This window comes from Littorina saxatilis, linkage group LG13 (genome assembly GCF_037325665.1).
Source record: "Littorina saxatilis isolate snail1 linkage group LG13, US_GU_Lsax_2.0, whole genome shotgun sequence".
NCBI lineage: Eukaryota > Metazoa > Mollusca > Gastropoda > Littorinimorpha > Littorinidae > Littorina > Littorina saxatilis.
The window spans coordinates 21,215,717-21,225,716 of record NC_090257.1 but is presented as its reverse complement, the minus strand read 5'-3'; the positions used below and the strand labels follow the sequence as shown (position 1 = coordinate 21,225,716).

Genomic DNA, 10,000 nt, shown 5'->3' with positions numbered 1-10,000 from the left:
AAAACGTATAATATGTCATTTGGCCAGATGTGCCAAACGTTTTGCACTTACACATATTACCGACACTGTCTTTTAGCGCCATTTCGGAACATTTGCCAAAGATGATAAATTACAGCGACATAATTATGTGAATCATACAAATTCTGGAATAATTGCTACTGTATACACTCGGGTATTAAGGTCTTCCTTAGTGAGCCCTTAGTTGTTGTTGTTGTTTTTGGTGGGGGTTTTTCATCAAAAACACCAACTATTCCAACACAATCCTGCTCTCGCCTTTTTCATTTAGCCGAGACCTTCCGCATAACAATATTCATCCGCGAAGCTAGTTCTCTTCTCCGCATCATTTTCTGGATTTGAACAACAACAAATAATAAAACAGAATCCCTACAGTTTCATTTATAGTTTGTCTTGTCAAAAACGTTTAGTTAGATAATGATTTTGCTGCTGAAATTGATCCACAATTAGTTTGTTCGAGAGTTACTCGCCTTGAACCCTACACGGTGAGCTTTTGCCCGATGCAGCTTGTCGAAGACTCTTTCATATTGAATATTAACCCTTGAGTGAGCCCTTAGTTGACGTTGCGAAGATTTCGCAATGTCTTTTCACGAACAATCCCGTGCCAAAGCTTCTTGAAGTGGACTTCGCGAAGTCGACTTTGCTCAATAAATAATAGGATTTAAGATGGATCCAGTTTAGTGGTAGTGGTGGTGGTGATGGTGGTTGGCGGTGGTGGTTGTCGTTTTAGTAGTTTCCAGTGTACATCATCAATAAATACATTTTTGAAATAATTCGAGCCGATAGGCATCCCTGTTGTACTATCTGAAGTGCAACATCCTAAAAATGATCCAGGACCAACTGAGCTGGAAGAGTGACAACTGTGAAAATGTCTGAAGCTATCAGGCACGGTGTCACGAACTGAAAACTCTGCCTGAACAATCCCTCTCAATGCGGTAAATGCGCATGCGCTAACACAGGCAGAGTAATCAGGTCGTGAACAACCGCTAACCCTAACCCTAACCCTAATCCTAACCCTAACCCTAACCCTAACCCATGCATGGTTCGTTCGGTCAAAGGGTCGCATTTTTTAAGTCCAAGATTGGCGCATGCGCATTGACCACATTGAGAGGGATTGTTCAGCAGAGTTTTCAGTTCGTGACAACGGCGCTAAGTCGATTAATGAAGTATCTATGAACTCAGAATCCCACAACAGAGTGCTTAATAATGTGACCGTCCACCACGGAATGAGTCGCATGTCACCTTTGCATGATTTTCATATTTTTACATTTTCCTAAAGAGTTTTTTATGCTCTATCCAGTGGTGAAAATCGTTTTAGAAAAGAGCGAAAACTGTTTGAGTTATAAGCCTGTGACTAAGGTGACCCTCACACTGTTACCAGACACTCCCCGGACTTATATTAAGCCTAGCGCAGAACCGCGCGAGGTCACATGCGACTCATTATTTTCGTGGTGGAGGGTCACAATTATACTTAACTTCATTATCCTTTGAAGACCAGCCCAAAACACAAATAGTTCGGGGCAACTCAACAGCTTTTGGCGAACACTTTGTTTTACTCGTACACGAAATTCGACCATCAAGTGTTGCTGCTTCGATTCAAACTATTGAGAAAAGGTGAGGTGAAAAATGTTTTTAAGTAAAACAAAAATATGATAATTGCTTAAAAAAAATCTTGCTCCACCGCTTGTCAATTTTCGATTTTAATATGGCATTATACTATCTTTGCTCTCATAATAGCCGTGTTACACTTCATTGCCTTGGATAATTGTCGTTTGTTTATGTCAATGCTTGTTATTCTCTCAGGTGCCAGGAGATTGGTTACGCTTAACTCTCAATTGTTTTTGTTGCACAGTCATGTCGTCTATATTTACAGCGCTTCCGTCCCTTTGTTTCATATACCTTGAAAATAGACATGAACTTCGAATTCTTTTCTACAGTTTAAACGAAGTTTAAACATACAAACACACACACACACACACACACACACACACACACACACACACACACACACACACACACACACATACACACACATTTTCATGAAATTTAACAAATGTCTGTGATGACGTCAGATCCGGCTTTAATTGTCGAAATCCGCGTAACTGTATGCAATAAGGGTGCTTACCTCCCTTAGTTTCTCAGGTCATACAGTTTCAACGGAATTAAATATCGCGCGAAGATACAAGGAAGGACTACCTCTTTAACATAGATTTTGAAAACAGATCAAGCTTGGCTCAGTGGTTGGTCTGACTCCCTACAGGTTCAGCAATCACCCTCCTCGTGTGGGTTGTGAGTTGTTTCTGCCAAATGTTGCTCTACCTCCCAGGTGCGTGCGAACCAGCAAAAGTGCGCTAGTTAGCGGGGATGGAAGAAGGGGAGATCGAGAGTGTGTTGATGTTGGAACGAGTTTTGTTTTCATCTGTTATCGAGATAAAGTGTCTGTTGGTGGTAAGTTGTGGTGGCGGCGGTGGCGGTGATGGGGTGTGTGTTTTTGTGTGTGTGTTTTTTTGTTTTTTGTTTAACTTTTGTTTGTTTGTTTGTTTGCTTAACGCCCAGCCGACCACGAAGGGCCATATCAGGGCGGTGCTGCTTTGACATATAACGTGCGCCACACACAAGACAGACGTCGCAGCACAGGCTTCATGTCTCACCCAGTCACATTATTCTGACACCGGACCAACCAGTCCTAGCACTAACCCCATAATGCCAGACGCCAGGCGGAGCAGCCACTAGATTGCCAATTTTAAAGTCTTAGGTATGACCCGGCCGGGGTTCGAACCCACGAACTCCCGATCACGGGGCGGACGCCTTACCACTAGGCCAACCGTGCCGGGTTTTTTTAACTGTGGGATTGAAATACTGCTTGATCATTATCGGTATGAATGTATCATTTTATTAGGTTTCAAAAGAAAAAAGTGATACTTGACGTGGGTTTTTTTAATTAAGAATAGTGTCTGCAGTGTACAAAACTGACAGAACAGAATTTCCTCAATTTGCAACAGCAAATCGGTTGTTTTTTTGTAGGTTTTTTTTTTCTTCTTTTTTCTTGTTTTTGTTGATGTTATTGTGCCTTTTTGAGAGCTTTGATTTTGATTTTTAATCTTGACGAATGAAAATATTGAAAATGCGGTTTTCAGGCACACAAAAAAAAGTTAAACAGAAGTTTCATCTAAAAAAAATATCTGCTGAACTGAACATATTTCATTGTCATCACTTCACGAGTTTTCATTCACAAGCACCTGGGAAATAAATCTCATGTTCCCCAGGCAATAAATCCCCGGTTACCATAGTTGCAGGAACCAGGTTATACATGGATAATCAAAAGCAAACCGAATAGAAACGCTCGGGGATTCTTCGTCTCTTTTCATTGGTGTTTCCCCAGACCTTAACAGACGACACGACACTGCTTTGCAAAGTTCCAAAAACGAACTGGCAAACTGGCAAAAGTAAACAAAAAACAAAACTACTTCATGAAAGGTCATACATTCATCAAAAACAAATGAAACCTAACGATATGTTTTGTCTTCTTACAGAGTCATGGAGTGCGTGTATCTGTGTTTCGATACACAGACGTTCGGAGAAACACGAACGTCAAGTTCAAGTAAAACGACCCCTGACACACACATTTTGACCCGTGCACAAGACGTTGTATCGATAAACGAAGCACAAATAAGAAACAATAATAAAAGCAAAGAAAATCGCAACAAGATATGCAAACATCTAACAAAGCCGAGCAAGCAGAATGACAGGTCTAATGAAAAACAAAGAGGTACTGAGTCGGAAACAAGATCGCGATTCTTTCCTTCGCTGCACGACACAAATCTTCTGTGACCTTTGACCAAACGTAGCTTCCACATTCGATCACTCAGCTTAATATTTACAACAAAAAGCCGAGGGGGTGGAATACCGAGATGAACCTACATAACTGTGCATCCTCAAACCTGACATATTTATCCCAACATTTAATGAACTCAAAAACACAGAAAGTTGCTTTCACACGCCAGCTTTGATTGCCAGTGGTTATCAAACCGGGACTCGTGTGGTTATCAGCACGGAACCCGTGTTTCAAAGCATGGCTCCCTGGATTGATTGTGCACTTATTTTCTCACTACCAAAATGATGACAAAAACGATGTTTGGTGGTTTGTTGACAGACCAGCTTTTTTGTCGGTCCGAGGGGGGCATATCGACTTTTGTTTGGTCAATAAATATGAAACAAAAGACGATATGCTCCCATATTTCTCAATCTGTTTATTGTTCTGGTGGCCCCATATTTCTATTGCATACAATAATGATGGAACGATCTGTGTATCGAACAACTTAAAGAATACAGCGCACGAATGACACCCATTGGTTTTAAGGGCCTTGAGAATTTCAATAGTGCCTTTCTTCGCCCTGCATACGAAGTCGTCAGTACCAATATTATAACTTAGCATTGTTGAAGAGTTTAGTATTTTTCAACAACCTCCACTTTCTCATTTCCCAAAGTCCCTTTTTCCCTTGCTGACAGGTGGCCACCTTTGCGAAAAACTACCACCTTGGTCTTTTCAGTGTTTACTTTTAGTCCTAGTCTTTGAGAGGACTCGAAGAAAAGGTTTAACTGGTTCTGTAGTCCCAATACTGTGGAGGACAACAACGCCAAGTCATCCGCGAACAGCATTAAGAAGATCTCGATCTGGTTTGGCAGAAGCTGAATACCATGATTTCCTTTAGTCATGACATCATTAGCTAACTCGTTTATAAAGTACGTGAATAAAATTGGACTGCAAATACAACCTTGTTTTAAGCCCTGGAGGCTGCTGAAGTAGTCTGAAATGTCTCCACTACTGATGCATCGCACACATGCCTTGATGCATACATATTCTGAAGCATGTTAAGCATTTTACCTTGAACTCCTGTCTTTGAGAGTACTGTCCAAAGCATTGTATGGTTGACTGTGTCAAAAGCTTTGTAAAAAATCTACAAAAGCAACATACAATTTAGCGCTGCGAGAAAATTGTTTTTCTATCATTCCATGCAGTGTAAATATGTGGTCGATGGTCGAATAGCCTTGCCGAAACCCGGCTTGTGCGTCAGTGATAACGCTATTGGTTTCTGCCCATTCAGTCAGTCTAGCATTTAAAACCGATGTGAACACTTTGCTTGATGTACTCAGTAAAGATATTCCTCTGTAGTTGTCAGGATTGTTTGGGTCGCCTTTTTTGTATAAAGGTATTATGATTGACTTAGTCCACTCTTCCGGGAAGACTCCCTTGTTGAAAATTGCATTGAAAAGTTTAACAAGGTAGGGGATAATTACTCTCTCCGTCGACCTCAGGAACTCATTTATGACCATATCATGACCTGCAGCTTTCCGACTTTTCAGTTTTCGGAGTGCATTTTGAACCTCGCTTTCTGTTATTTCAGAGTCAAGTAAACAATCAAAGGCCAAGTTTTGCAACTGTCCAGGTTGTTCAAACGGTTGAGTGTCGCTTGCACCTGAGTTAAGGAGCTTAGAGAAGTGGTCACACCAGCTTTCAGCTGGGATGTCCACTTGGTTGTGTTTTGACCGCCTGCACTTTCTAATTTCACTCCAAAAATCTTGAGGATTTTGCATTGCAGCCTCTAACCGCTGCACACGTTCCTGTTTGTACTCCCTTTCTTTTGCCTGTAGTAAAGCTTTATATTCTTGCTTTTGCATAAAATACAATTGTTCGTCAGGCTTTTCCTGGGATTTTCTACAGTGTCTTAGTGCACGTCTGGCGAGTCTCTTTTTCTCAAGGCATTGTGAATCAAACCATCTGCTACTGTATTCAGTGTTTAACTTTATTGCCTTTAACATACATGCCCCCGCCTCAAGAATACTGTCTGTGAACATTTTCAGACTTAAGTCTATGTCAGTATCAACAAGGTCACACGCACAGGTTAATTTCAAAGCAAAGGTATCTGAGTCAATGTTTTGAAGGTATTCTTCTGCTTTTTCGCTTTGCCAGACATACTTATGTAAAAATACGGTGTCACTGTTATTTACAAGTTTTACCAGAGAAGTGTCAAGAGTCACTTCCAGTGGCATGTGGATTGATTCTACCCTATGCTCCACGATAAAGCTTTTCACACGATGCACAAATTCTGCTGAAGTGATGCAATAATCTATCACACTGTTTCCATGACAAGAGAGGTACGTGAATTTGCCGTCCTCGTCACCAAAGGTTTGGCCATTATGTATGAACAGGTCGAAACATAGCCTAGACATAGGTCTAACAACATGTTTCCAAATTCATTTAGTGTGCCGTCTTGTGAGCTTCTACTTCTACACATAACTGAGTTAGGACTGAGTGGGTCAGTGAATGGTAAAGGGGAGTCCATATCTCCAGTACTAACCTGAATGTTAGTTGTTCGGGCATTTAGATGGCCTACCAATATCAAATGAAAATCGCCATATGTCTCAATGAGATCTAATATGCACTTATCAAGCACTTCTATATGACAAAAGTTATCTGCGTACTTGTAAGAGAGAGAGAGAGAGAGAGAGAGAGAGAGAGAGAGAGAGAGAGAGAGAGAGAGAGAGAGAGAGAGAGAGAGAGAGAGAGAGCGAGAGATAGATTAGGAGAGACAGAGACAGAGAGAGAGAGAGAGGGTGAAAGGGAAAGAGAAAGAGAGAGATGGTGAGAGAGAGAGAAAGGGGGGGGGAGAGAGAGAGAGAGACAGAGACAGGGAGACAGACTGAGAAAGAGACAAAGACAAACGCAACTGAAGCTGCGCTTTGGTGTTTGTTATCTTGGTAAGAGATGAAACCAGTTTTTGCTGTCGAGAGACACACAACCTAAATACACAAACTGCACACACGGGCAACACCTTCTAACCGATGTGGCATTATACTATCTTTGCTCTCATAATAGCCATGTTACACTTCATTGCCTTGGATAATTGTCGTTTGTTTATGTCAATGCTTGTTATTCTCTCAGGCGCCAGGAGATTGGTTACGCTTAACTCCCAATTGCTTTTGTTGCACAGTCATGTCGTGTATATTTACAGCGCTTCCGTCCCTTTGTTTCTTATACCTTGAAAATAGACATGAACTTCGAATTCTTTTCTACAGTTTAAACGAAGTTTAAACATACAAACACACACACACTCTAACACACACACACACACACACACACACACACACACACACACACCCACACACACACAACACACACACACACTCACACACACACACACACACACACACACACACACACACACACACACACACACACACACACACACACACATTTTCATGAAATTTAACAAATGTCTGTGATGACGTCAGATCCGGCTTTAATTGCCGAAATCCGCGTAACAGTATGCAATAAGGGTGCTTACCTCCCTTAGTTTCTCAGATCATACAGTTTCAACGGAAGTAAATATCGCGCGAAGATACAAGGAAGGACTACCTCTTTAACATAGATTTTGAAAACAGATCAAGCTTGGCTCAGTGGTTGGTCTGACTCCCTACAGGTTCAGCAATCACCCTCGTGTGGGTTGTGAGTTGTTTCTGCCAAATGTTGCTCTACCTCTCAGGTGCGTGCGAACCAGGAAAAGTGCGCTAGTTAGCGGGGATGGAAGAAGGGGAGATCGAGAGTGTGTTGATGTTGGAACGAGTTTTGTTTTCATCTGTTATCGAGATAAAGTGTCTGTTGGTGGTAAGTTGTGATGGCGGCGGTGGCGGTGATGGGGTGTGTGTGTGTGTGTGTGGGTTTTTTTGTGGTTTTTTTTAACTTTTGTTTGTTTGTTTGCTTAACGCCCAGCCGACCACGAAGGGCCATATCAGGGCGGTGCTGCTTTGACATATAACGTGCGCCACACACAAGACAGACGTCGCAGCACAGGCTTCATGTCTCACCCAGTCACATTATTCTGACACCGGACCAACCAGTCCTAGCACTAACCCCATAATGCCAGACGCCAGGCGGAGCAGCCACTAGATTGCCAATTTTAAAGTCTTAGGTATGACCCGGCCGGGGTTCGAACCCACGACCTCCCGATCACGGGGCGGACGCCTTACCACTAGGCCAACCGTGCCGGGTTTTTTTAACTGTGGAATTGAAATACTGCTTGATCATTAGCGGTATGAATGTATCATTTTATTAGGTTTCAAAGAAAAAAAGTGATACTTGACGTATTTTTTTTAATTAAGAATAGTGTCTGCAGTGTACAAAACTGACAGAACAGAATTTCCACAATTTACAACAGCGAATCGGTTGTTTTTTTGTAGGTTTTTTTGTTTTTGTTTTTTGTGTTCTTGTGTTTGTTGATGTTATTGTGCCTTTTTGAGAGCTTTGATTTTGATTTTTAATCTTGACGAATGAAAATATTGAAAATGCGGTTTTCAGGCACAACAAAAAGGTTAAACAGAAGTTTCATCTAAAATAATATCTGCTGAACTGAACATATTTCATTGTCATCACTTCACGAGTTTTCATTCACAAGCACCTGGGAAATGAATCTCATGTTCCCCAGGCAATAAATCCCCGGTTACCATAGTTGCAGGAACCAGGTTATACATGGATAATCAAAAGCAAACCGAATAGAAACGCTCGGGGATTCTTCGTCTCTTTTCATTGGTGTTTCCCCAGACCTTAACAGACGACACGACACTGCTTTGCAAAGTTCCAAAAACGAACTGGCAAACTGGCAAAAGTAAACAAAAAACAAAACTACTTCATGAAAGATCATACATTCATCAAAAACAAATGAAACCTAATGATATGTTTTGTCTTCTTACAGAGTCATGGAGTGCGTGTATCTGTGTTTCGATACACAGACGTTCGGAGAAACACGAACGTCAAGTTCAAGTAAAACGACCCCTGACACACACATTTTGACCCGTGCACAAGACGTTGTATCGATAAACGAAGCACAAATAAGAAACAATAATAAAAGCAAAGAAAATCGCAACAAGATATGCAAACATCTAACAAAGCCGAGCAAGCAGAATGACAGGTCTAATGAAAAACAAAGAGGTACTGAGTCGGAAACAAGATCGCGATTCTTTCCTTCGCTGCACGACACAAATCTTCTGTGACCTTTGACCAAACGTAGCTTCCACATTCGATCACTCAGCTTAATATTTACAACAGAAAGCCGAGGGGATGGAATACCGAGATGAACCTACAGAACTGTGCATCCTCAAACCTGACATATTCATCCCAACATTTAATGAACTCAAAAACACAGAAAGTTGCTTTCACACGCCAGCTTTGATTGCCAGTGGTTATATATCATACCGGGACTCGTGTGGTTATGAGCACGGAACCCGTGTTTCAAAGCATGGCTCCCTGGGTTGATTGTGCACTTATTTTCTCACTACCAAAATGATGACAAAAACGATGTTTGGTGGTTTGTTGACAGACCAGCTTTTTTGTCGATCCGAGGGGGGCATATCGACTTTTTTTTCATATTTTTTTCATATTTATTGACCGCGGCCTTCGGCCTTGGTCAATAAATATGAAACAAAAGACGATATGCTCCCCCTCGGACCGACAAAAAAGCTGGTCTGTCAACAACCCATCAAACATCTTATATTGTTCCTAGTTTCCCATTGATGATCCTGGAAGTGAACTCAGGAAGGTAACTCATCACTTTCCATGTTTTTACACAAAGCATTGAGTACAATCAAATGACCTCGCTGAATTAGGTTACACATTAACACCAGAATTAATTTAACATTTATAATAGAATAACCAAGCGACCACTAACCTGTACTGTGGCACAAGAGAAGTTTACGAAGGGAAACAATCGCGATGCGTGGAGCTCTGTCAGCCACGGGAGCTAACTGTGCGCGATAGGATGTGAACCCACATCGGTTAGAAGGTGTTGCCCGTGTGTGCAGTTTGTGTATTTAGGTTGTGTGTCTCTCGACAGCAAAAACTGGTTTCATCTCTTACCAAGATAACAAACACCAAAGCGCAGCTTCACTTGCGTTTGTCTTTGTCTCTTTCTCAGTCTGTCTCCCTGTCTCT

At 41.6% G+C, this 10,000-nt stretch overlaps 1 protein-coding gene across 3 annotated transcripts in view; it reads right to left on the bottom strand.

The window, feature by feature from the left end:
* The window catches only part of LOC138983853 (uncharacterized), a 22,326-nt gene extending 12,512 nt beyond the window's left edge, over positions 1 to 9,814 (bottom strand). For all 3 annotated transcript variants that reach the window (XR_011461282.1, XM_070357194.1, XM_070357195.1), the window contains exon 1: positions 9,738 to 9,814. The gene's annotated coding sequence lies outside the window, so the exon portion shown is untranslated. The remainder of the gene's footprint in view (positions 1 to 9,737) is intronic.
* Between the last annotated feature and the right edge of the window lie 186 nt (positions 9,815 to 10,000).